Here is a 26,376-nt window from a genome sequence, read left to right on the forward strand (position 1 = left end):
TGCAGATTCTCCAATGACTTCAAAGTTGTCTTTGAACAGAAGTAGTCATGCAAAGGCCATGAGATGGGAACATAATTGATGTGCTTGGTGGATTGAGGGAGCAGCATGAAATAGAAAAGAGAGTGGGGGGTGATGAGATAAGACAGGTGGGGGAATGAGCTACCTAGCAGCTAACAACAGTTTCAGATTTTACTCTGACATTGGGAGTCACTTGAGAGATTCTAATACAAGCATCCTAATCTACCTATGTTTCAAGAGAGTCCCTCTGCTTAGTGTTCCAAAATTAAAATGTAGCAGGGTAGACATAGGAAATTAGTAGAAAAGCAATTGAAAGGATACAAATAGGAGACGAAGGCTGCTCTCATACAGAAACTTGACACAGGGGCGTGAAAAGTGTCCAGATTTGATGGCTTCTGGATGCACTGCACTAGCACAGCGGGTCCTGAGTGGGGTCTGCAATGGCCTCCTCACTCCTGGCCATGCTTGACGGACTCTGGAGTTCTATGCAAGTGGGTGCCATCAGTTCCAGAGGCTGGGCAGCCTGGGGTGGGAGCCCCCCACAACTTCCCTCAAGCCCAGCAAGTTTGGTATCCTTGATGGGTCACGGACAGGGAACTCGCAGTTTCCTGTTGTACTGCACCAGCTCAGCGGGTCCTGAGTTACCCTGCCCCATGCCCAGTGACCCAAGGTTAATTGGGGGAACTGGGCAGCCAGAGTACCAGGAACTGAGAACATAGAAGAGGATTTCCAACAGGCCCTGGGGAAACCTTGCAATAACACTCGAAACACAGAAATATAGGAAAATGACAAAATGAAAGACCAAATTACAATCTCAAACCTCCAGCCCATCCCAAGAAACCTAAGCAGCTATGTATATAGAAGAAAATATATGCCATACACCTCAAATATTGGACAAAATAGCAACTAAAATACAGAAGCAACTTCGGAAAGCTTTAAAGGAATTCAAACTAAAAATAATCTCCCAGGTAAAAGAAGAAATGATAAAAGAAATGAAGGAGATGCTGAACATATCTAAAAAAGACACAGTTAAAAAATCAGGGAAACTAAACAAAAGGTAGAATCCTTGGATGAACAATATAAGAAACAAACAGAATACATAAAGCAGATGCAAAGAGATATACAGGAAATAAAAAATTCCATTGAAAGCTGTAAAAACTGCCTCAATGAAAGTGAAGATAGAATTTCAAACCTCGAAGACAAGTTTGCAGCTAGTGAACAGGAAAGGAAAGAACTTTTAAAAATAACTAGGAATCAAGAAATTACAATTCAACAACTGCAAGATGATGCAAAGACAAACAACATAAGATTGATAGAGATAAATGAAAAAGAAGGGGACAACATAAAGGATGTCAAGGATATTTAGGGAAGTAATAGCTGAAAATTTCCCAAACAGGAGATTGGAAACTGACATCAGGATCAGTGACACATGTAGCACTCCAAATAGTCATAACCAAAATAAAACTACACCCAGACATATAATAATCACCATCCCAGAAATCCAACATAAGAATAGAATATTAAAAGCTGTCAGAGAGAAAAGACAGATCACCTCTAAAGGAAAACCTATCAGAATCACAGCAGACTTCTCAGCACAAGAAATAAAGTCAGGAAGAGCATCAGTGAAGTTTTTCAGATCCTAAAGGAAAATGATTTCTAACCTAGACTGATGTACCCTGAAAAAATTGTCCTTCAAAATGGATGGAGAAATAAGATACTTCCATGACAAAGAACAGCTTAAGAACTTCATGATCACCAAGCCAACCCTGCAAAGAATACTAAAAGACAGTTTAGATACACTTAGGAAAAAACAACTGAGCCAGGCAGACAAACAGAACAGAAAGATAAAGATGCAACAGCAGAAAGATAACATGTCAACAATAAACCAATGTATAACAGTTATAACCATTAATGTAAATTGTCTCAATTCACCAATTAAAAGAAACAGACTGGCAGAATAGATCAAGAAACAACATCCAATCGTATGCTGTCTACAAGAAACCCATCTAACCCCAAAAAATACTCACAGGTTGAAAGTCAAAGGATGGAAAACAATACTTCATGCAACAGGAACCCAAAACAAAAAGTGGAGGTCACTATTCTGTTTGCAGACAATGTGAACTTCAAACCAATAATGATCAGAAGAGACAAAGAAAGTCACTACATACTGGTTGGGGAAAACTTCAAAAGTAAGAGATAACTATCTTAAATACAAGTACCACATTTCAGAGCACCCAGTTATACTAAACAAGTATTAACAGAAATGAAAAACCAAATTAGCAGTAACACAATTATAACAGGAGATGTTAACACAACATGGACACCAAGGGACAGATCAACCAGACAGAAAATCAGCAAAGATATAACAGACCTGATCACTGATAATCAACTGTGAAAAAACGAACTTGATAGAAATATACAGAGTGTTCCATCCAACAACATCAGAATACAGATTCTTCTCAGCACTACATGGGTCGTTCTCTAAAATACACCATATATTAGCCCACAGAACATATTTAAATAAATGCAAAAGAGTTGAAATTATCCCTTGCATATTATCAGATCATAGCGCTATGAAATTAGAAATTAATGATAAAAGATCCTGCAAATATCCCACAAACACATGGAAACTGAATAACACACTCTTGAGTAATCAGTGGGACACAGGGGAAATTAAAGAAGAAATTAAACAATACCTACAAGCAAATGAAAATACAAAGATAACTTACCAGAATCTGTGGGATGCAATGAAAGCTCTCCTCAAAGGAAAATTTATTGCACTGAGTTCCCATATTAGATAAACAGAACGAATACAAATAAATAACCTAATGTTACACCTCAAACATCTAGAAAAAGAAGAGCAAGCCAAGCCCAAAGCCAAAAGAAGAGAGGAAATTATAAAAATCAGAGCAGAAATCAGTGCAACAGAGACTAAGAAAACAATGCAAAGAATCAATGAATTAAAGAATTGGTTCTTTGAAAGAATAAATAAAGCTAGTAAGTCCCTAGCCAACATTATTAAAAAAGGAAAGAAAAAGCTCAAATTCATTCCGTAAGGAAAATCACTATAGGCTCTGTAGAAATACAGAAGATCAACCACACCTGTCTCAAAAACCTCTACTCTCAAAGGTTTGATAACACAAAAGATATAGACAGATTCCTAGAAACATATGAAGTACCAAAGCTGGGTCAAGAAGAAGTAAAACTGCGGAATAACTCAATTTCAATTAATGAAAGTGAAAATATAACTAAGTCCTCACCAACAAAGAAGAGCCCAGGCCCCGACGGATTCACTGAAGAATTCTACAAGAAGTACAAAGAAGAATTAATGCCATCACTCCTCAAACTCTTCAATGAAATCAAAAGGAAAGGAATCCTTCCAAAGTCAACCCTGGAAGCAAATGTTACTCTAGTACCAAAACCTGACTCAACTAAAAAAGAGAACTAGAGACCAATCTCCCTAATGAACACAGATGCAAAAATCCTCAATAAAATTTTGGCAAATAGGATGTAGCAAATCATCAAGAAGATTACACACCATGACCAAGTGGGATTCATACCAGTCATGCAGGGATGGTTCAACATACGTAAATCAATAAATGTAACCCACCATAACAATAAAGCGAAAAGTAAGCATCACATGATCATTTCTATAGATGCAGTAAAAGCTTTTGCTAAGGTCCAACATTCACTTATGATAAGAACCTTATAGAAAATTGTAATAGATAATGTTTGCCTCAATATAACAAAGGCCATCTATGACAAACCAATAGCCAGTAACATATTAATGACCAAAATTTGAAGCCCTTTCCTTTAAAATCAGGCACAAGACAAGGATGTCCCTGATCACCATTCCTATTTAATATAGTATTGGAAATACTAGCCAGAGGAATTAAACAAGAGAGAGAAACAAAAGAGGTAAAGATACGAAAAGAAGAAGTTAAATTATCATTGTTTGCAGATGACATAGTACTCTACATAGAAGACCCCCTAAACTCCATTGAAAGACTCTTAGATACAATAAATAAATTCAGTAATGTGGCTGGATACAAAATCAATACTCAGAAATCAATAGCATTCCTATACACAAACAACAAAATCACAGAGAGGGAAATAAGAGAAACTGGACTATTCACATTAGCAAGCAAAAAAATGAAATATTTAGGAATTACTCTTATGAAAGAAGTGAAAGACTTATACAGTGAAAACTATAATACACTGAAAAAGGAAATTGAAGATGATCTCAGAAAATGGAAAGACATCCCTTGCTCTTGGATAGGAAGAACAAACATTGTGAAGATGGCCATTCTCCCAAAACTGTTATACAGATTCAATGCAATCCCAATAGAAATACCATCAACATACCTTATAGATCTAGAGAAATCACTCCTAAATTTCATCTGGAACCAGAAGAGACCTAGAATCGCAAAGGCAATTCTAAGCAGCAAAGACAAAGCAGGAGACATCACAATCCCTGACTTGAAATTGTACTACAAAGCAACAGTAGTAAAATCAACATGGTCCTGGAATCAAAACAGAGCCAAAGATCAATGGAATAGATTAGAAGATACAACCACAACTACAAACACACTCAACTATCTTATCTTTGATAAAGGAACCAAGCAGGTTCACTGGAAGAATGACAGTCTCTTTAATAAATGGTGCTGGAAAAACTGGCTCTCCATTTGCCGAAAACTAAAGCTAGACCCATGTCTATCACCATGTACTAAATTAAAATCTAAATGGGTCAAAGATCTGAATATTAAAACAGAAACACTAAATCTATCGGAAGCTAAATTGGGTAAAAGCCTTGAAGACATAGGGGTAGGTAGAGAATTCATGAACAGGACTCAAACCGCACAGGAAATACTTCCCAGAATCAATAACTGGGACCACTTCTTATTAAAAAGTTTCTGCATGTCAAAAGAAAATCTCCAGCATAGTGAAAAGAAAATGCACAAACTGGAAAAAGATTTTAGTGAACTCTCTCTCAGACAAGGGACTCTTGTCTAAAACATATAAAGAATTAAAAAAAACTCAGATCCCCAAAATTCAAAGATCCAATCCAAAAATGGGCATCTGAGATGAATACGCACTTCTCAGATGAAGAAATGCAAATGGCAAATAAGACATGAAAAAATGTTCATCATCATTGGTCATTAGAGAAATGCAAATTAAAACCACACTGAGATACCATCTCACTCCTGAAAGAATGGCCAGGATCAAGAAAACCAACAACAACAAATGCTGGAGAGGCTGTAGGGAAAAAGGAACTCTCCTGCACTGTTGGTGGGAGTGTAGACTGGTACAGCCTTTGTGGAGGTCAGTCTGGAGATTTCTCAAAAAGCTGGGATTGGAAGTCCCATTTGACCCAGCTATTCCATTTCTAGGCATATTCCCAGAGGAACTGAAAGCATCATACCACAGTGATATATGTGCACCTATGTTTATAGCAGCACAATTTATAATAGCCAAATCTTGGAAACAACCCAAGTGTCCATCAACTGAGGAATGGATAAAAAAGTTGTGGCATTTTTATACAATGGAGTACTACTCAGCTATAAAGAAGGATCACATTGAGATATTTATAAATAAATGGGTGTAGCTTGAGACCATGCTCATAAGTGAAATAAATCAAACTCACATGTATGAATACCAAATAGTTTCCCTAGTGTAAGAAATGATATAAATACATATAAGTATATAGCAATCATGATTCCCCATTATATTGCTTTGAAGCCTTATAAAATTTACACTCATTAATTGGAATGATTTTATTCTGGGATGTTTGATTTTATTGTCTGTGATGGTATGAACAGCAATTTTGAGGAAAACAAGATATTACAATAGCTAGTGATGATTTAATGTCATCTTGTTTTGAAGTCCCATCAAACTGTTGATCTTCTGTCTCTATTGGTTTTATCATGTTGTATCTTATTGGATTTTATTATGTGTGATAGTATAAACAAAAATTTTTATAGGCAAAGAGATAATATAGAAACCATTGTTCATTTTTTGTTAGCTGGTTCTAAATTCCCTGTAATATTTTCATCCTCTTGAATGGTTTCACACTGTCTTGATATGTTCAATGCTATAGTATACAAAGTTATATTCAAATATTTCAAGGAAAGATACACTATGGTAGCTCTATTAAGTTGGGTTATCTTGTAGTGAAACACTATGTTGCTTAAATTATTCTGTTCTGACCTGTGTTGTTATGTTGTTATGCTCTCTTTTATCTCAATCTCCTCCTTTTTTAAAAAAAATATTTATTTTGTACTATTTTTTTAATTAAGGGAAAAAATAAAAAACTAGCAAGATATATTATAGTAACTTTTTGATTTCCTGTTAACTTGATTAGAAGCCCTTTATTGTTCTCAACATCTTAATTGACTGATTTTACTCTATTCTGTTTCGTATGATGATATCAAGTTTGAGGGTATCGGCAACTACTTCGAAGGCAGTAAGATTCACTATGATGCCCATTCTGGTTTGACTATTATCTTTTTTTGAAGCCCTGTAATGTCTCCAATGTTTAGGTTTTATTGGTTTTGTTCTGTACTGTTTTGTTCAATTTTATTATACCTGATGATACAGGCAATTCTTTTTAAGGTAGCAAGAGGCATTGTGGTAACCATTGTTGATTACTCTGTATTCTGTTTTTACATCATGTACTGTGTCCATCCTTTGTTTTGACTGACTCTGCTTTGTTTTGTCACATTTGGTTTCTCTTCCAAAAAAAAAAAAAAAGTAATAACTGTGGGAGTAATAAAACCTAAAATGTATAATGATTAATGTAAAAAAGAGAGGACAAGAGTGTTCTAAAGGATACAACTAAAAGTGTGTCTAGGTGTGTAACATAGATAACCATATTACTAAGTTTTTGTTGGAACATTGAACAGAATGTTTGCAGTCTCACTGTTTGAATATCTACTTTGTATGCTTTAATCCTGTAACTTGAACATCTATTTCTTTTTTTTTTTCTTTTTTCTTTTTTTTTTTTTTTTTTTTTTGTCTTTTTCATTTTTATCGGTACCAGGGATCTAACTCACGACCGCCTGCTTGCGAGGCAGGTGCTTATGCCGCTGAGCTAAATCCCCAGCCCTGACTTGAACATCTATTTCTAAGATGACAAAATGTAATCTATTAACTAGTGATTTCTTACTGTTTTTTTTTTTGAAATTCTGTATTACTTGTACCCTTTTACTGTTTTTTTCTCTTTAAATTTAATTAAAAAAAAAAAAAAAGAAAAGTGTCCAGATTCTAGGTACAATTTGCAACTAAACTCAAGAAAATTTTCTGATCTACATTTAATATCAGCTATAAAAGAAAAAGAGAAAAAGAACAATGATAATTTTCTTGGCCTGAAAAACTAGGATGCTATTGCTATTTTGTTGAAGGGAGAAAGATTTTGGAGTAACATGTGTTTTGGGATCTGACAGAAGTGGAGATGCACCATACACATCTGCTACTTGAGGTGGGACTTGTTTTCCTAGTGTGGGTACGTTAGCACCCATGTAGAATGTTTGAATGTGACCTTATTGGAAAATAAAGATTTTTTCCAGGTGTACTAAAGTTAAGAGGAGATAATAATTGTCTAGGATGGTGTGAGATGTATCATCAGTCCTATTTCCTGGCATATGACTCTCAGAATGTCTGAGGTGACCTTATGCTTTGGTTTTATAATGAGCTGACCAGTAGCTGGCAGCCATTATGTATCATCATGGAGGCTGATCACCAGAAAGGTCAAGGCAGGATTAGAGGGTTAGGACTTACCATTTTACCTACCATCTTCCTAGAGCGATTAAAAGCTAAATTGATGGTCAGTAATCAGTTATTTCATGAGGAACGTCTATGTAATGAAGCTTCCACAGTGAAAGCTTTCCAAGGGGACAGTGCTCATCGTGCTTCTACATAGCTGCACACACAGAGGCTTCCGGCGTGTCATAACCAGAGAGGACAGGGAACCTGTGTGCTGTTGCTTGTTCTGTGCACACTTTCCTCTGTACGCCTTAAACTGCACTACTCACAAACCTGTATTTCAGTGAGTCCTGTGGGGCTCCCAGCTTGCTGCTTGGGGAAATAAATCAAACTCAGGGAAGGGGCTGTAGGGACCCTGATTTATAGTTGGTCTACCACAGCACAAGGGAAACAATTTAGGTGTTACAATTGGCAATATACAGTGGAGAGCAGGTGAAGTGACACTATCACATAGTTTCAAGTTGGGCCAGCACTCAATTGAATCAGCGGACACCCTGCTGGTGTCTTTGCAGCATCGACTGCGAGCCTGGAGGGTGGGGATTTCATTTATACATTTTGAGGTCACAGAACTCTTCTGTGTTGACTGCTGTGTGAAAGTGGGGAAAAGGTTTATTTTTGCATACACGCATGCTCTAGTGCCAATAGGAACACTGTCCTGATACAAGGCAGGCAGTCTAAGTCAAAGTGGGGAATTCCACGTGGAAACAGAGGAAAGAATACCAACTGAAGAATGCCAGTGACCGCACACGGTCAACCAAAGCTAGAAGAAGACTCCCGGAGAGGACACAGGCCTTCAAGCACTGTGGTTTCAGAATTTCAGCCTCCAGAACTGTGAGAGGATGGATTTCTGTTACTCTGAGCCATATCACTTGAAGTTGTTCATTGTGACTGCTTGAAAAACTAGCACATCCTTTGTGATCTGCTCTGCTGTCAGTTGTATGCAACCGTCACTTCCTATATTCAAGGTCTCCACTTTTGTCTGCTGTGGTTTGTGTTCTCTTTAGAGGACAGGTGTCCTCACAGAGCTGCCTGCCGCACTGCGAGTTGGAGAGGCCACTGATTTGGTGTGTTACTCCCATGATGTTATTTTCTTCTTCATCTTGTATTTATCCAGATGATTTTTCTCAACATAAAATATGTCCAAGATACATTTTTCTATCTATGAAAAAATATAATGTTCTCATATAAAGGATTTTGAATAATACATATTTGGCCAAAAGAATCTGGAGAAAATGTAACAACTTATCTCATGTAATAAATACTGAGTATAAAAACAGCATTTATGGAGTCTAAGAGAAGAGACTCTTTAAGATTAATAAATTAAAGTAAAAAGAAAACAGTTAACACTGAGTCATGTTCAAAGGCTTTTTCATGATATCCATAGGCGAATATAACTGCTTTATGCATGTCCTGTATTTACAGGAAAGGTCTAACCAAGCTCTCATACTATATGTAGGAACACTTTATTCCAAAGGTCTTTAGCGTCCCGTGCTTTGAAAGTATGCATCTGCATTTGCTTATGGCTGGTAAAAAATAACTCATGTTTATCCTTTGTAGTATACCCTCATCATATTAAGTTATATGCGATAATAGACAGAATGAAGAGGGGAAATACCCTCCAGAAACTGAAGAATTTCTCCAAGGGTCAGAAAGACAGTAGGCTTTTCAGAAAAGTAACAGGGGATCCTCACATGGTGGGAGCGGACTGGTGGGGCTAGCTGTAAGTGAAGCATCTGGCTTAGGAACATTTTTGCTGTCACTGCCGGAGCTAGTCAGCACTATGCACTTCCTCGATCATGAGGGACTTTACGAGCTATCTCAAGCTATTTGTGCACTAACAATAACTCTGTTTATTCCATGGTTTCAATTATTTGTGGAGAAAAAGAGTAAATGGTGTCTGAAAAATCTTTACATAAAGAAATGTTGAAATAAGGAGACTAGATGTTTAAAGGAAACAAACAAGTGTAAGAACATCAGGAGAAGCAATAAATCCAAATGGTTTCAAAACAAGAAGGAAAAAATGGTTAAGGCAAAACTGATCTGACGGATGCCAATAAATAAGTAAATTTCCCATTCAGGATCCATTTGCAGGCTGTATTTCTTGGCAGAGTTACTGCTTATTATTTTCATTTTTCTAGTTTCCCATCTCCGTTTGTCAGTCTATTGAAAGCTTGTTAAAATCTTATTTGCTTTTCTTGTTTTTCTGTTGTTTTTGCCTTAAGTCTAGTGTTAAATCATAAGAGAGAATGGTAAAAATGATGGAAAAGAATCTCCATATAGTCACTGCAGTGCCTCAGTTTTATGGATGTTTATATATCGATCAGCTTATGTTTTATTCAGACTTGATGGGAGACAATTGGAAAATAGAGAGGAGCTTTTCCACTTAAAGAGTAACCTGCAATACTGGCGCAAAATGTCCAGGATTTTCCTAGAGAAACTAGGTAAGGTGGGAAAGGTTTGAAAGGGGACTGAACAGAACAGAAATTACCTGTCTATATGTAGGGATATCCCCCTCCCCAAAATGTTGCTTCGCCAATGGAAAATCACACACACACACACACACACACACACACACACACACACCCTTGCCGATTAGTCCTTGGTATGTAATACCAGTACATACCTGATGACGGTGAGGGAATAAGTAAGTAAATAAATAAATTGATTATACCATGTACCGTATTCCAGCCAAACAAATTAAAATTATACTGGTAAACAGTTTCTTAGGGGCATAAAATTTATTTGTATGCAAACTCTTGTGTCCTGAGCCCCAGCAACATTCAGAGGGACTAGCAGTATGTGTGGTCTTGGTCAAATACTATGACCTCGAAAGTCTGCATGGCTCATGCTGAAACAGAATTACACGTCAAGGTGTAGGCTTTGAAAGCAATGAGTAACAATACCGTTCTGTGCTGTAATTGAGTGGTATTATTTCTGCTTAATATTGGGCCTTTCCCATAATCAACATCACTGGCGATGTTAGTATATGTGAAGGCAGAATTGTACTAATTGCTTTCTTGACTATTCCCAGTTGCTCTGAAACTGTCTTGATTCCAAGTATCTTCTGGGAATTTCCACATAATATTTACCTTTGGTAGATTTTCATCATGTGATCACATAGGAGTTACATCATGGAGGATCATTGTTACTTAATATTTGTTCATTCTCTTCTGACTGCTGTGCCAGGTCCTGATTTCAGCCCCACTGGACTATTATGTTGTAATAGTAACTTGAGATAATGCAATGATGTGTGTTTGACCATTTCAGTCACATGCGTGGAAGCTTAAACTATCAGGGCTTTGCTTACGGTGTGACTATATTGAGTATTCACTTTGATTTCAATTCTGTTTTGCTTTCTACTGCTCTATCCACCTTCCAGCAGAAGGTGAAGACAAATTCACACATCTGGTGTTTTTTGTTGTTGTCCTCTTCTTCTCTTTTCAAATCAGAGTATAGGCTTCTACTGACCAAATCAAAAGAGCTTTTGACCTTTGGTGACTACCTCAAAATCCTAGCTATGACTCAGGAGCACATCAAGACATTCTTTCCCAATGAGAGATATGCTATGGAATTTAATTTTTTAACCCTTTCAGGGGATGTTTTATGATACTTCTTTCTAGAAGATACTATGATGAATATTTCTCAGTATTTAAACTGTATTAAAACTAAGTGAAGTTGGGGCCAATATGCCCAAAGGAATGAGAGAAAATGAATCTAAAAATTAACATTACCTCCACTTCCCCTCCTTCCCTCCCTCTTTCCCTGAACACCATCACTTCTCCCTCAAGCCTATTACACGGGTACTAAATATAATCTCTTACCAGTGTGTGCTCTGTGTATCTGAAAATCATGCAGTGGTGATCCTCTTGAGTGCATTCCTTTCTTTTTTTATTAATGAAAAGGTTTTTATTTGTGCCCTCTGTTATTCCCAGAAGTACAACACAAAGCAAAATGGGAAACCATGATTTATCTTCTATTTGATAAAAACATCTGCAGAATAAAATGAGCCTCTTGATGCCGGAATTGTCATCAATGATGACTTTGACAAAATGAGCAATACATAATTTGCTAGCTCCCTTGCGAAGCTGAAACAGATTGTCAAATAAAACACTGGAGGAGATGCATATGGGCTGAGTAGAGTGGCTTTGAATAGGAACACATGCAGGTGGTGGCTTAGTAGTGGCTCTAAGAAGGAGGACTGCCCTAATTTGGAGGGTCATTTGCATCTGAAAATGCTCTTTGCTAAATAGTGAGTATTCCCTATAGGAAGAGAGAATGGATCCTGCCAAAACTGCAGCTATTTTTATTCCTTGGTAACTTGAATAAGCCTGAAAGCCCAAGGCAAAAGAGAGAGTGGGTGATACTCAAACAAACCATCCTTTAGTAGTGACTTTATGGAATACAGATCAGTGATATATGAAAATGACACTCATGAAAATCAATTGCTTTATGGTTAAAAATGGATTTCCCATCAGCACAAAGCATGGAAACTGTACTAACGGGTACACTTTGTATGCATTTTATGAAATGGCAATCAAATGCTTTTATTAGTCTTTATATCTGAAAAACATGCCAAAAGTCACATTATTATTTTACAAAATTATATTACAAATTTCACAAGTCAGTCCTGATTGCCTGGTTAGACATTGAAAACTTCTAGTTCTTAAGATTTGGGTCCTTTACCTGACAAATCTTTCCTTATGGAAATTTTTAAGTTCAGTTTTTAATCACAAGAAAGCAGCAACTGATATTTAACCAAACTAGTTACATTATTTATTCAAGTTCCTATTTCCATATATGTGTATTGAAATTCATTTAGCTTTGTAGACAAAAGTCTGAATGATAGTAACGAGGATTTCCATACATCCCACAACCACTTTCCTCAATCCACAGCCTACAATATATTTAGCTAAAACGTGAATCTATAAATTGATGCACTTTTATTAACTGAAAACAACATTTTATTCACATTTTCTTTTTTTTTTTTTTTTTTTTTTTTTTGTCTTTTTCCTTTTTATCGGTACCAGGGATCGAACTCACGACTGCCTGCTTGCAAGGCAGGTGCTTATGCCGCTGAGCTAAATCCCCAGCCCCTCATATTTTCGTAGTTTTACCAAAATGCAGTATTTCTGCACCAAGGTCTCACCTAGGATCCCACATTGCATTTAGTCATCACGTTTCCTTAAATCCAGAGTTGGCTGCCACAGCTTCTCAGGGTGTACTGGTTTTCAGCAGCCTTATTTTGAAGGGTCCTGGTCAAGTGTTTGGTTGAAAGTTCTTTAACTAGAATTCAGTAGGTATTTTTTTCTCATAGTTAGACTGGCGTTATGGGCTTTTAGGAGGAAAACCACAAAACAGAAATATCATTCTCATCAGTTATTCTAACAGGACACGCTGTTACTATGACTTACATTGAAGTTAATTTTGTTTCCCAGTTCAGGTAATATTTGTCGGGTTCCTCCACAATCAAATTGCTCTTTTACTCTCTTTTCATTCACCAGTCTTTAGGAGCAAATCACTGACTACAATCTGCTACAACGGGATTAACGTCCAGTTACCTGGGGGAAGAGTATCTACCTCAATCTACAAGTTATTTAAAGTTAACTTCCTTCTATCTTGTTTTGAAATTGTGTATCGTTGTTTTTACTGTCTTTTCCTCTTTAACATTAACAAAAGTAAAGTCTTTTTTGTGAGAGATTTGTCTCTTTTGTTCATTGATTTAATAATTAAATCATTCATTTGTATCAATAGGGAATTGAGGACATTTTTATATGTGAGATTATAACCAATGCTACCTATAAGGGTTCTCCAGAAAAACAGGTCAGTTATATATGTAGTTATATATATATATATATATATATATATATATATATATATATGTAGTTATGTACAGTTACATATATATTAAATGTGTGTGTGCCTACATATAGTCCTATAATACGTACCATGTGGATGTGTGGGTGGTGTGTGTGTACATATGTGACTATAAGTGTGTGTGTGCACGATTGTGAAGTCTGGTAAATTCAAACCCTGCAGCATCTGCCAGCCAGCAGGCTTGGGACCCAGGGCTGCTGACACTGCAGTTTGAGCCCAAGGGCAGTATGCTGGCAGAATTCCCCTCTCCTTAAATGAGGGCAACTTTTTTCTTTTCTATTAAGGACCTCAGCCCACTGAATGAGGCTCACTTACATTACAGGGGACAACTTGCTTTAGTCAACTGTAATGTTAAGGTGGTATAAAATCTAGCCTTACAAGAACTTACAGAATAATGTTTCTGAGTGAATATTGACCAAATATCTGGGTGGCACAGCCTAGACCAATTGACATAAAAACTATTGCTCACACTACCTTTTGTTGCTCAAATTTTTTGAGATCTAACTAGAGGGAAACTTTCTAGAAGTTTCCAATAGCTCTGTGATCTGCACCTATCACTGTGTTTTTATTATAATTTGTTTGTTGAGAGCTCTGACACTACAGGAAACTCATGTTCAGCATGTTCATGTACATTTGTGAGTCGTAAATCAGCCTGTTCTCAAAGCATCCTTCTATTAGAGAAGGACGCTAGAAATCAAAATGTGGGTGCTAAGTATTCCTGTTATTATTTTTTTTTAGGTCCTCTTAGCTAACAATGCAAGATGATATATGTATGCATTATCTCATGTAAATGCACATATCTATAAATATTTCCATTTTATGCCCACATGTATCTATACTAACCAAAACATGACTTCATATATCTGGTATTTCACCTTATAAGTAAGAGACCAAGGCTTACTCTTATTATTTAACCTTAATTACTTCATTAAGTGTCTAACTTCTAAACACTGACAAAGTGGTAATTAAATCATAGCATAGAAATTTGGGGAAACACAAACATTCAATCTGTAACACTTTTTAAAATACCTGAATAAGTTATTTTGTCATTTCTTGTAGGATAGGTTGACTGGTGACAGTTTTTATTAGTCTGAGGAAGTTTATTTTTCTTCACTCACTGCTAAAGAATACTTTTTTGCAAGCTATGAATTTTAGGTTGAAAAGGTGGTGGTGGTATTTTCAGTACCATAAATATTTCATTCCACACTTGTCTTGCTTGTATTTTTGTAATGAGCTGTAATTACTCTTGTTATTCTTATGTAGGAAAAGTGTCCCCTATCACAGATTTCCTCTAGATGATTCTCTTTCTCTTTCTTTCTCCCTTTCTCTCTTTCTTTCTTTCTTTCTTTCTTCCTTCCTTCCTTCCTTCCTTTCTTCCTTCCTTCCTTCCTTCCTTCCTTCCTTCCTTCCTTCCTTCTTCCTCTCCCACTCTCTCACTTTCACAGTTGCTCTTTATTGTACTGGGATTAAACCCAGAGAATTTTCAATAACTTCACTCCCAACTTTTTAAATTTTTGTTTTATTTATTTATGTATTTTTACTTTGAGACAGGGTCTCAGTAACTTGCTAGATTGCACAGGCTGGGCTCACACTTGTGTCTCCTCAGCCTCCCAGAGTGCTGGGATTATGGCCATGTGCCACATTCTTGGCTCTTTTAATTTTTCTGCAGATTTAGTGTGATATGACTAAGCATAGTACTTCAAGATATTTACCCTGTTTTCTGAGCTTCTTAAATGTGTGGCACTCTGCCTTCATCACTTTTGGAAAGTTCTCAGCTTTTGTTACTTCAAGCACTGACTCTGTCCTTTTCCAATTAATGACACAGAATTTCTACTTGTCTCAGTGTCCCTGGATGTCTATTCTGGTTCATTCTGGTTATTTTTTCCCTGGCTGTGTTTCAGTTGGGAAAGTTGCTAATGGCCTATTTTCAAGACATCTAATTCTTTCCTAAGCTCGTCTAGTCTACTGACAAACTCCCTAGAAAGCATTCTGTGTTCCAGTTACAGTGTGGCAACATCAAGCCTTTCCTTTCCTTTTTTTTTTAAATCCTTTCTTAGAAAATCATTTCTTTCCCTAGGTTACTCATTTGATCTTATATAACTATCCAGGTTTTTTTATTCATCAGAATTTTTAATCATTTTAAATTCAAACAATTTTTAGCATATGTGTGGTATCACAATCTGATCCTCATGTTTGCTCACCCTCGTTAGTCTTTGTTAGTATCTTGCGTTTGAATATCCTTTAACCTTCTTATTTCAAAGTCAGGCACACTGTATCAGCTAATACAAATTGAGGAAAGTTGACTATTAATGTGGTCACTTCATTTCTTCTGCTAGGTCAGATTTTGATGTTCACAGCAGCTGCAGATGCTACAGGCTTCCAATTTTGCTCCCTAGGTGCATGTTTGTGTCTTTCCTGTGTGTTGTTCCTCAGAGAGTTCCTATCTGGAGCTTTTTCTGGTGCAACCTATTGCTTTTAGACTGGAGCCCTAATTACACAATGGCAAAGTGACAAAGGAGACAGTGTATTACAGCCTTCAATTCAATCCCACGCCTTGCTCTAAGGGCTGAGACCATCACAGCTTAGGTCCTTCACTATGACCTTTCTCCCGTAGCCACCTGTTCCCTTCATAAAGGCACTATCACTACTCTGTTTTCTTGCAGTACTAGACAGGTTCTGGTATTTCCTCCCGCAGGTGAGATCAGCAGCTGGCAGGGGCCTGGAGTAGGAAGAATTCTGCCTTCTACATGGATAAGACTCTGGAAAACCATTCACCTAATGAGAAGACTTTGCCATGGGGAAAGTTCTAAGGCGAGCCATAGGATTAAGGACTATGGACGATTCTGGGTACATTTTACAAACTTCCTCTTTCCTGCCAGACTCTTGGGGATATTTTTCTTGGAGCCTTATCTTAAGAACCTGACAGAGTATCTGAAGATGTCATCTGTAGTATTGTGGAGCCTCTCTGAGACTGTGGCACAATGAACTATTCAGTCTAAATTACTCTATACCTTGAGCTCAGTTTACTAAAATCATCATTTGCTATGGTCTGCATTTTTATGTGCCCAAAGTGGAAAGTATGAAATCCTAACCCTAAGGTATGGATTTAGGAAACTGGTGTGTTTGGGACGTAACCAGGTCACAAGCTCTCTTTTCTCATTAGTGCAATTAGTGACTTTAGCCAAGAGGGCCCTGGTTCCTACCGCTGACTACATGAAGACATTATGCTTTATAAATCAGAAAGGTGGCCCTTGCCAGACACCCAATCTGCCAGCACCTTGATGTTGGACTTTGTAGCCTTCAGATCTGTGAGAAGCAAAACACCAAAAACCCAGTTCATGGTATTTTATCACAGTAGCCTGAATGCACTAAAACACCATTTCCTGGTTCTAAACTGTTCATGCTTCCAGCACCTCTGTTCTACGCATGCGAATCCGGGGTGTTTCTCTGTGGACAGTAACACTGAATTAGCTCAAAAACCAGAGCTGAAGCTGTCAGAATAGGTATTTTATACAGTTTTACTGGACTTTCATCTAATTTTTACTGGTTTTCAAAAGAGAATTTCTGAGTAACCATGCCATACAAACTGCCTTCTTACCTTCCTTTGGAGATACCTTCTAAGCATGTGCACTGTTATCTAAGCATCCTCTATCCCACCCATTTATCATGAGAGATTTTAATTTCTTCCTTCTTCCTCATCGACTACATGAGTTGCATCAGTTCTCCACTAAAGACTAACATTTAAGGTATAGCAATGCTTATTTTCTTATGATATAAGATACTAAATAATCAATCAGAGTAATTGATGGCTCAAATATAACTCCAGGTATCATTCATCAGAGGGATACAATGAACTAAAGTGACAGGAAAGAATAGAGTTTTCAAAACAGCACTGCACAATTCCTGGTTATATTTATTGTAGTTTTTCTCTCTTTCCATCATGTCTTTTAACTGTTTTGTGATCAGTTCTGTTCATTTGTGGGTTTGTTGCTGGTTCTTTATGGATTCAGTAATTGGAAATTGGGTTGGGGCTAATGAATGTGCCAAAGCTTAGGACAAAGTGCGACCTATATTTCCTGACAATAAATGTTTACTCCTCCTTCCTTGGAGAGATCAGAAAACTCCAGTAATTGAGGAAGCAACAATGTCTAACCCTGGAGTAGAACTTTTTATGAACACAGTGTACTTCATGACACACAGGGGATCTTTTAAAAACAGACATTGGTGTTCAGTAAATTTACCCTTTGACAGACGATTGTTTCACTGTATACAATACTCCTCACAAACTTTTACTACTATTACCCAAAAGAGTAATAAAATGAGGTACATCTTTCCCCCTCTATTTTGATATGTCTTTCACCTCTGTAACCAAGCATAATGTTTACCTGAGAGGAGAAAATAGTAATCCCTATGCAGCCTTGCAGAGCACTGATTAAATGCACACCAAGCCAACAAAAGGAGCAGTTATGCTCTTGGTAAATGATCCACACACTGTGTCCTGTCACACCCCACCTCACCTTATATACTGGAAAACTACAGCCAGACAACTGAGAAGCAAGATCTTTCCAAAGAAATTGTCGCTGCAACTTAGGATGAAAATCTCTGTATGAAGATGAAAGGTATTTCCCATTGAATGATTAATGTTTTCCTGTACCATTCTATTGGGAAATTGCTCAGTATTGATGTAGAAATTTGCAAGTGCCCTTAGCTTCCCTGTCCTACACCCACACCGTGTGCCCGAAAGGAAAATTTTGCCAGAGATGATATCATTTGGAAATAACAATACACCCCATTAATTACTCTCTCTAAGGAAGAGACATGTGACACATCTTACAGAATCAGCTCAAAAGACAGAAAATCCAGAGCACTCATTATGTATTTTCTCCTGACATAGCACATTAAAATTTGAAGAAAAAGACCATCTTATCATAAAGTCAGCAAAAAAGAAAACAAAACAAAGCTCCTATTTGCACACCTCTGGCCCTTTGGAAAATTATGCATTATGTTACAAATATTGTTTTCCAAATGTCCTGCGTGGTGTATTGGAGGCAACATGAACCTGCTAATTAAAAACAAATCAAGTCTTTCTAACTTCTTAATCCATGTGGTGTTTTAAGAGTTACTTAAACTCTCTGTGCCTCATACTTGCACAGTTCCTATTGCCAGGGGTTGTAGTCAGAATCCTTATGAGTGTGCAAGAAAATCATCTGGTACTAGGCTGGCACACAAAATAACTTAGCAAACACTGTATTGATTTCTTCTGTCCCAGTGGTTTTTTTATCGGTACTGGTGATTGAACTCACAACCGCCTGCTTGAAGGCAGGTGCTTATGCCGCTGAGCTAAACCCCCAGCCCTACCCCAGTGGTTTTTAATCCAGAAAGTGTAACCTAAAATGTATCCCTATTAATTTCTTAATTCCTTTCATCACCAGTAAGTTGAAGACAGGGTCTAGAAGTGCCAGAACTATTTCCTTTATCAGTATTTCTTTTTCTTCCTCTAATTTCATGTGGAGTTGCCACCATAAATAAACAGTACAATGAATAGATCAAATTCCTCCTTGATGGTTCTTTATGGTTCTTTTGATTGTTTTGGATGAGGTTTGATGACTTAAATTTATCCACATCTTTATTTTAGCTTATCTTAACTACTCGTTAGGCAAATGGAAAACTTTCAGCAAAATAACCCTGAAGAAAGCTGTATCTTTCAGGAAAAACATACATCATTGAAGAAAATCCTGCTGTGTATGCATAAGTGACTTTTATAAATTTTGACAAGAGAAACACATTGCTGTTTGAAATTTGTTTCATTTTCTAAGAATTATTTTAGTTTTTATATTAATTATGAAATTACCTAAATCCACTTGTAAAACATCACATGATAAATGTCAAAGATCTACATGCAGCCACAATCTTTTCATGGTTTAATTAAACAAATTTCTGCTGTTTAGATATATAGATTGTTAAATGTTCAGGGTTCTTAATTAAATTCAAGTAAACCTAAAAGTGAAATTATGTTCATAGTCCCTAAACTTCCTCTATGAAACAATGATCAGAAGCCCAAGTTGGAAATGCCTCCAGACAAGAAATATTTTGAAAATAGGTGGAAAGCATTTTCAAAAAAAAAAAAAAAACAGAAAAAAAGGTCTTGTTTAGTCTTACAACTTTCATTGTTTTTATGAATTCTCTTGTAGCTACTATTCAACAAGTTCTAGGTACTTAACAAGTGTACTTAGCAATTTGGAGCTTGTTTTTTTTTTTTTTTTTTTTTTTTTTTTTTTGCCTTTTTTGTTTTTATGGGTACCAGGGATCGAACTCACAACCACACACTTGCAAGGCAGGTGCTTATGCCACTGACCTAAATTCCCAGCCCTTTGGAGCTTGTTTTCTGATCATTGTTTTCTAGATGAAGTTTAAGGAGTGTGAAAATAATTTAACTTTCAAGTTCCCTTGAATTCAATTTGCAAATAAACAAACAAATAAGTAAAAATGCTTTCAAGCCAATCCACGTTGAGCAGGAGTTAGAGCTGACTCCTTTGTTTAGATTTTTCCAAAACAAGGAGGCAACAGTTGCTCTAAAATTAGCCAAGGCATCAGAGCTGGGGAGGCTTGTGTTGGAATTCAATTTTCTCTAAATCCATTTCTGAACTTCAGCATCTCTAAGCTTGAATTTAATTGTGTGAAACTAAAGTTAAGTAGCATCAACCTCTTAATACTATTGCATGGAAAAATAAGATCTGTGGATAAAGTATGTAACACAATCTGTAACACAGACTAGGTACTCAATAAAAGTAATTGTTTCTTGACAGCATTAAACATTTTATATTTGTTTATGGCAGGCACCTTGCTTGGTGCCAGTGCAGGAAAAAAGTCAAGTTATTCCTTTCGAAGAGCTTATATTCTGTAGGAGACAGAACCAGTAAAAAAAATAAATTAATGAATGAATGAGTGAATGAATGAATAAGTGCGTGGATGAATGATTACAGATTGTAGAAAATACTATGGAGAAAGTGATAACAAGTAGGATATTGCAGAGAGAAAGCCAGAGAAAGAGAGAGGAAGGAGAGATTATATTTACATTGAAAAGTGGCATGGATTGAGTCACCTAGATCACGAAAAGAAGCACATTTGAGACAAAAAGAATATATGAAATGTCCTGGGATAGATAAAGGTTTGGTTTTCAATGGAGAAGATTTCAAAAAAAGGCATAAACTAAGTATGACTTGCTCTGACTAATCTAGTGTGTTTTGAGTAGATTGCAACTGTGCACAGTTGAAAATATGGAATTTACCTTGAAGGTTATCATATCAAAAGAATCCAGTGAAAACAAGATCACTTACATGGAAGAGGTTGTCATGGCACTGAGAGTATTTGGGTGGAAATATCAGAAATATCTGTAGCTTACGATTTTATTGTAAGTAACAAACATGTGACATCAAAATGCTACTCAGCATTAACTCCAAGCTTCCACAAACCTCTACTTTCCTACTCTAAGCATTATATTTATTGGTGTCTGCTTTGTGACTCTTTGTATTTTTTTTTGTTTTGTTTTGTTTTTTGTCTTTTTCATTTTTATCGGTACCAGGGACCAAACTCACGACTGCCTGCTTGCAAGGCAGGCGCTTATGCCGCTGAGCTAAATCCCCAGCCCCTGCTTTGTGACTCTTAAAAAGAGCCTATCGTGTTGGGAGGCTCCATTTCAATTATACCATGTGTCAATTATTTTTGTCCCTTCATTCCAATGCAAGGAACATGACATTTGTATGAGGAAAAACACACAGACAAAATAAAACTGGCCAATATAAATAAACCATGGATCTAACAGAGGACAATTTTCAAGCATAACTATTCTTTCTGGTACTCTTCCTTTCTAGAAGAATATCACAACCATCTTTCTTGAGGTGCCCTGATGTTGTTCAGAAAGCTACCCACACCAATGGTGCAGAAAATTCTTCCTGATGATGTGGTTCAGAAATAGTCTCTTTGAGCGTCTCATCACCATCAAGGTGAGTTCTTGGCTCTGCCATTATTGCTCGCCATAATTAGCTCCAGTTAAAGCACCTCTGTGCATCCGGGCAAGAAGATCACCTACATCAATACTGCAACTAGCTTAAGCTTGCTCTGGGGAGAAACTGCGTGTGACAGCTTTATCTTCAGGGCAACCGCCACCAAATGCAGTGGCACTATCCTTGCCCGGCCCATTTTAGTATCTGTATCTGTATCTGTATTTGATGGATGAGCATTATGGGTGAATGTTAGAGTAATAAGGACACTAGCTAGCCATTATCATCAGGTGGTGCTGCTCAGACAGGGACTGCAGAGAGCTTCATCTGAACTAATCAATTCTAACAGTACACCTTTGAACTAGGCAACTGTTATTCCCATTTTACAGATGAGGAGACTGAGTAATGGAGTAAGAGGGCTATTCAAGACAGTTCAACATGGAGTAAAACCTTGAAGCTTGAGCAGCCCCTGTCTGCCATATCGATGGAAACCCATCAGCTTATCATTGCTTGAAGCTTCTTAAGTGATCATGTTTTATTGAACCACATTTTACCCCGGAGGTGGTCATCTTTCCATCAAGGGGAGGAAATGCGGTTTATTGCAGCTGTGGGCACAAACATTCAGGGAAAGGCAGGCTTCCCACTTTGCAGTGTGTCACTCACTCTTTGCCCTACATGACTTTGGCTTGAGAAAAAAATCAGGTCAGAAGCTTTTGCTAGACTGTATTGCACCCAACACTCGCTGGGAGTAACTGTTGGTGTCAGAGGACAACACCGGGCAGCCACATTTTTCAGTAAGGCAGACGAAAACCATCTTATTGGGAACACAAATAAAGTGTACTTTTTATTAGTTTACATTAACAATAAGAGAGTTACTGTATAAATACGTGAAAGGTCTGGCATAATCGTCTCCAACTTGGCAAGACGAAAAAGACTTGGGAAAACTTTTTGAAGTCTTTACTTTGTCCTGAATGTGATAAAATTTCTGTTCTTTGCGGGTTACAGAGTTAATGGAAAGGTGAAGGGCAGAGAAGCCAAGCCTGAGACAGACGTGAAGAAAGGGATATTTGTTTCAAGGCCCTCCTGTGACCTTTTCTTTGTTTGCTTTCTTGCACTGTAACATGTGGCTCCAAAAGAATGTGGGCGTTAGGAATGGGGAAATAGTTTGCCACTTTTAGTTGAGCAAGATTTTTAACTGTCCTAAAGTCTTCCTTCCTGATTTGTAACTTTGGAACATTATTGTCTTACAGGATTATAAAGAAGATAAAATAAAATTATTGATGAGTCTAGTTTAGCACTTCACACTTAATAGATGCTCAAGAAAAGATAAGTAATACTACTGTTGGCTGTTGCTAGAAGCCCCCCTCCTCTCTCTCTCTCTCTCTCTCTCTCTCTCTCTCTCTCTCTCTCTCTCTCTCTCTCTGTCTGTCTCTCTCTCTCTGTTCCCCCTCTCTAGATTCCCTCCACACCCTCTAAATTTGCCTGCATACTTTAATTACAAACCAGCTCCCTGCTGATCCAAAAGGAAGTAGCCTGCCTGGGGATCTCCACTTCCTCTGTTCCCTCGGTACTCAGCTATAATACAACCCAGTCCTCCAGAATGTCCTTGAACAGAAATATATCAATCAGAGTCTCCAGTGCTTCCTTGGTTAAAAGAGACTACTTGTTCTAGCTACCTCATCTTATAAGATTATTAATGCAACAAATAGGAGAGTAACTCAATTTTCAATGTCAACTCCAGCATGCAATAAATTTTAAACTTTGAAACATTAACATGATTCTTTTGCAAGACTTAACTGAGTGAAGAAATCTTGTTTTAATTATTCACAGTTAGAAATTAATGATAAAAGAGTAAATAGCTTACCCCTACCAGGTAGCACTGGTTCATTTTAATAAAAACCTTTCATGCCTTAATCCAAAATTGGAGATATTAGTGAAAATTCAAGGTGTGGAGTATAACAGAGAGGAAAATTCATCTGAACCAAAGAAACACTTAAATTATCCTCCTATGTTTAACTTTTAAACAAGGATCATCCTGACACATTTTTACATCTCTGCAAGCATTTCACACAGTAATCACTATAAAGTACAACAGGGAAAAATTTCATCATCTGGTCACCAAACAGGCAGTTTAGTGGTCCCTTCTTTCCACTTCCAGTTCTGTGTCCACTCCTGGTCTTCCAAAGGGTTTCCCTGGCTAGTCATCTCAGTTGAAGACTGCTATCTCCTCACTCTGTAGCTAAGAACAAGTGTTCATTGTCCTGAGAAGGATGCCTGTCTTCTTAATTTGTATCAGTGGCCGTGCTAAATGATGCAAAATATGCAAAGATCTATCCTGATGCCCCCAGTCAGAAATGATGTTAAGCATTAAGGCTTCTTCTTTTTGTATAAAAATTCTTGCTAACTTTCCAGAGGTGGAAAAGTAAGCCCAATATAAATAAAAAATCCAAGTGCCAAAAAGCTAATAAAATGATAAGAAGATCCTGGCACTGATTTTCAACGCTTTTAATTGAAGGGCTAAAATAATGCCAAGTCATGCTCAAGAAGCACATTAGCCTGTTCCTATAAATGGGACCTGACTATCAGCTAACGCAACAGAGCCTAATTACTATTATTAATAATAGTAAGAGTATATTAATCTCTCCTATCAGCATGCAGGTATAATATTGACCTTTTCTTTCAAAGACAGCTCTACTGCTATTATTTACTATGCTAGTCATTTCATTGTGCAGTTATAATCACACAATGTTTAACACAATGATGTCCTATGCTGCACCATCAAAAGTCTTTTAAATTCTGTTGTCTAGAATGATGGTCATGCCCTGAACAACATAAGGCTCAACTTATGAGTAAAACAGAGGGGAAAATAAAGACTCCCCTCACTAAGAAAATAACTGAATCTGTGACAACCAATGAAGTGGCTCACATTGTTCCACCCACGCCTCTCTCTTATACATATGCTTTGAGCTCTCCCCAACTCCACCAGCATGAACTGGATGAACTGGAAGGCTCTTTTCTTTCTTTGTGTTTTTTTTTTTTTTTTTTTGTTTTGTTTTGTTTTGTTTTTGTTTTGTTTTGTTTTTAGACAGTAAAATCCAACAAAACAAAACAGAACAAAGCCCAGAAGACTTTGTAGTAGAATCAAAATCCCAAGACAGTTTGAGCATAGCAGAGATAGTTTGGATTCAGTGAATTTCGTGCATTCATATATATTTTCACATGGGAGCAATCAAGTTTGTGTATATCAATGAATTGAGACAAAGTGACATCTTTCAGTTTGAAAGCGAAGCAATTGCAAACCCACTTATACTCTGTGATAGTCAGCGTTCCATTAAAAATAACCTGAGATAAACCAAAGAGTCAAATGAAAGACTGCAATCAGCAATTTATAAAGACAAAGGATTTTTTGGCTCATGGTTTCAGAGGTCCCAGGATCTGGTCGGTTGCCCTGATTATCTGGGTCCTGCAAGGAGGCAGCACTTTGTTGTGGGAATGAGTGGCAGAGGAAACTGCTCCCCTCATGTCCAGGGAGCAGAGAGGGGAAGGAGAGGGCTGGGGTCCTCCAGGCTCCGTGAGGTACAGTGACTTACATGCATAATCGCAAGCCTCACGCCACCTTCCAGGAATGCTGCTCTTCAACATACAATCTATTGTAATCCCAGTAGTGGAATTCCTTTTCCTGTCCTCCTCCATAATCTGGGAAGTGAAATTCGATTGAAAGATTATTGGCATCCAGATGAGTTAATTCCAATCTATCACCTGCAGTGTAACCTGTGATGAGAATCAAGTGTGATCCGGATGAGAATTCATAGGACATAGGCATTGCCCCAGCACCTCACCCAGAAGTTATGAATTCATGAAAAACAAAGTAGCTCCAGCATAAATGACAGTGAGAACTACTGGAATTATGTGAATAATATGATCTGAGTTAGCCAAGTAGCTAGAAAACACTTCTGCAATATACAGAGAGAAGGGTACACAAGACCAAGCTACATAAGTCAACTGGCATAGTGGAGGCTATTATTTCAGTTTCTGACGTGCAAATTTTTGTGTCCTGAGAGGTCATAGCCTCTCATTTTGAGACTCAAACTCAGGTGACATTCCTGGAGCTATGAGGCTCTGCCATCCCACTATGCTCAACCATTTATAGGGAGACATGAGGCAGGGAGACAGGAGACTGCTGGATGGCTTCAAAGATTATACATCAGTACCTTATCTAGCCTTATTTACACTGCTTAGAGCTAATTGAGGGGAGAAGGAAATAGGTTAGTCAGTTCTGTACATACCAGTTCATGGAGACGGGGCCAGGTTTAGCGAAGCAATGGTAATTGTTCTTCATTCAAGGAGAGCCATCCAAGTGGTCTACACAATCTGCTGGAGGATATTCAACATCCAAACTGTGGCAATTGTTTGTATTTCTCTTTCTCTGCATGGATAATTTTGGAGGCCAGGTGTTCCGAAAACATACCTGCACAAAGATGAAGGCCACACAGCTCAGATCAGAATCTATGATTACGGGCTTTGCTGAAAGGATTTCCTTTACTGTGTTAAGCCATTTGGATTCTGAGAGTTTGCTTATTTTAACTTTCCTGAGTAACACAAAATCCCAGCACTGTCTTAAATGTATTCTCTGAATTTGGACATCTTCATTCAACTTCCTGGAGTCTGGTTTTTTTTTTTTTTTGTTGTTGTTGTTGTTGTTTTTTGTTGTTTTTTTTTTTCA

The 26,376-nt window shown here is 37.4% G+C and overlaps 1 long non-coding RNA gene across 3 annotated transcripts in view; it reads right to left on the reverse strand.

Annotated features, from left to right (window-relative positions):
* Nucleotides 1–26,376, reverse strand: part of LOC134474076 (uncharacterized) — a 176,482-nt gene that overhangs the window by 143,454 nt on the left and 6,652 nt on the right. For 2 of the 3 annotated variants that reach the window (XR_010044670.1, XR_010044672.1), the window contains exons 2-3: nucleotides 25,940–26,121; nucleotides 21,178–25,424 (exon numbers count right to left, since the gene is read on the reverse strand). This is a non-coding gene — a long non-coding RNA (uncharacterized LOC134474076). Of the gene's footprint in view, nucleotides 1–21,177; nucleotides 25,425–25,939; nucleotides 26,122–26,376 lie in introns of those variants that run through there. The other variant, XR_010044671.1, reaches the window with a different exon arrangement.

This window comes from Cavia porcellus, unplaced genomic scaffold, assembly GCF_034190915.1.
Source record: "Cavia porcellus strain 051 isolate PalLab524CR breed Dunkin Hartley unplaced genomic scaffold, mCavPor4.1 scaffold_30, whole genome shotgun sequence".
Lineage (NCBI taxonomy): Eukaryota > Metazoa > Chordata > Mammalia > Rodentia > Caviidae > Cavia > Cavia porcellus.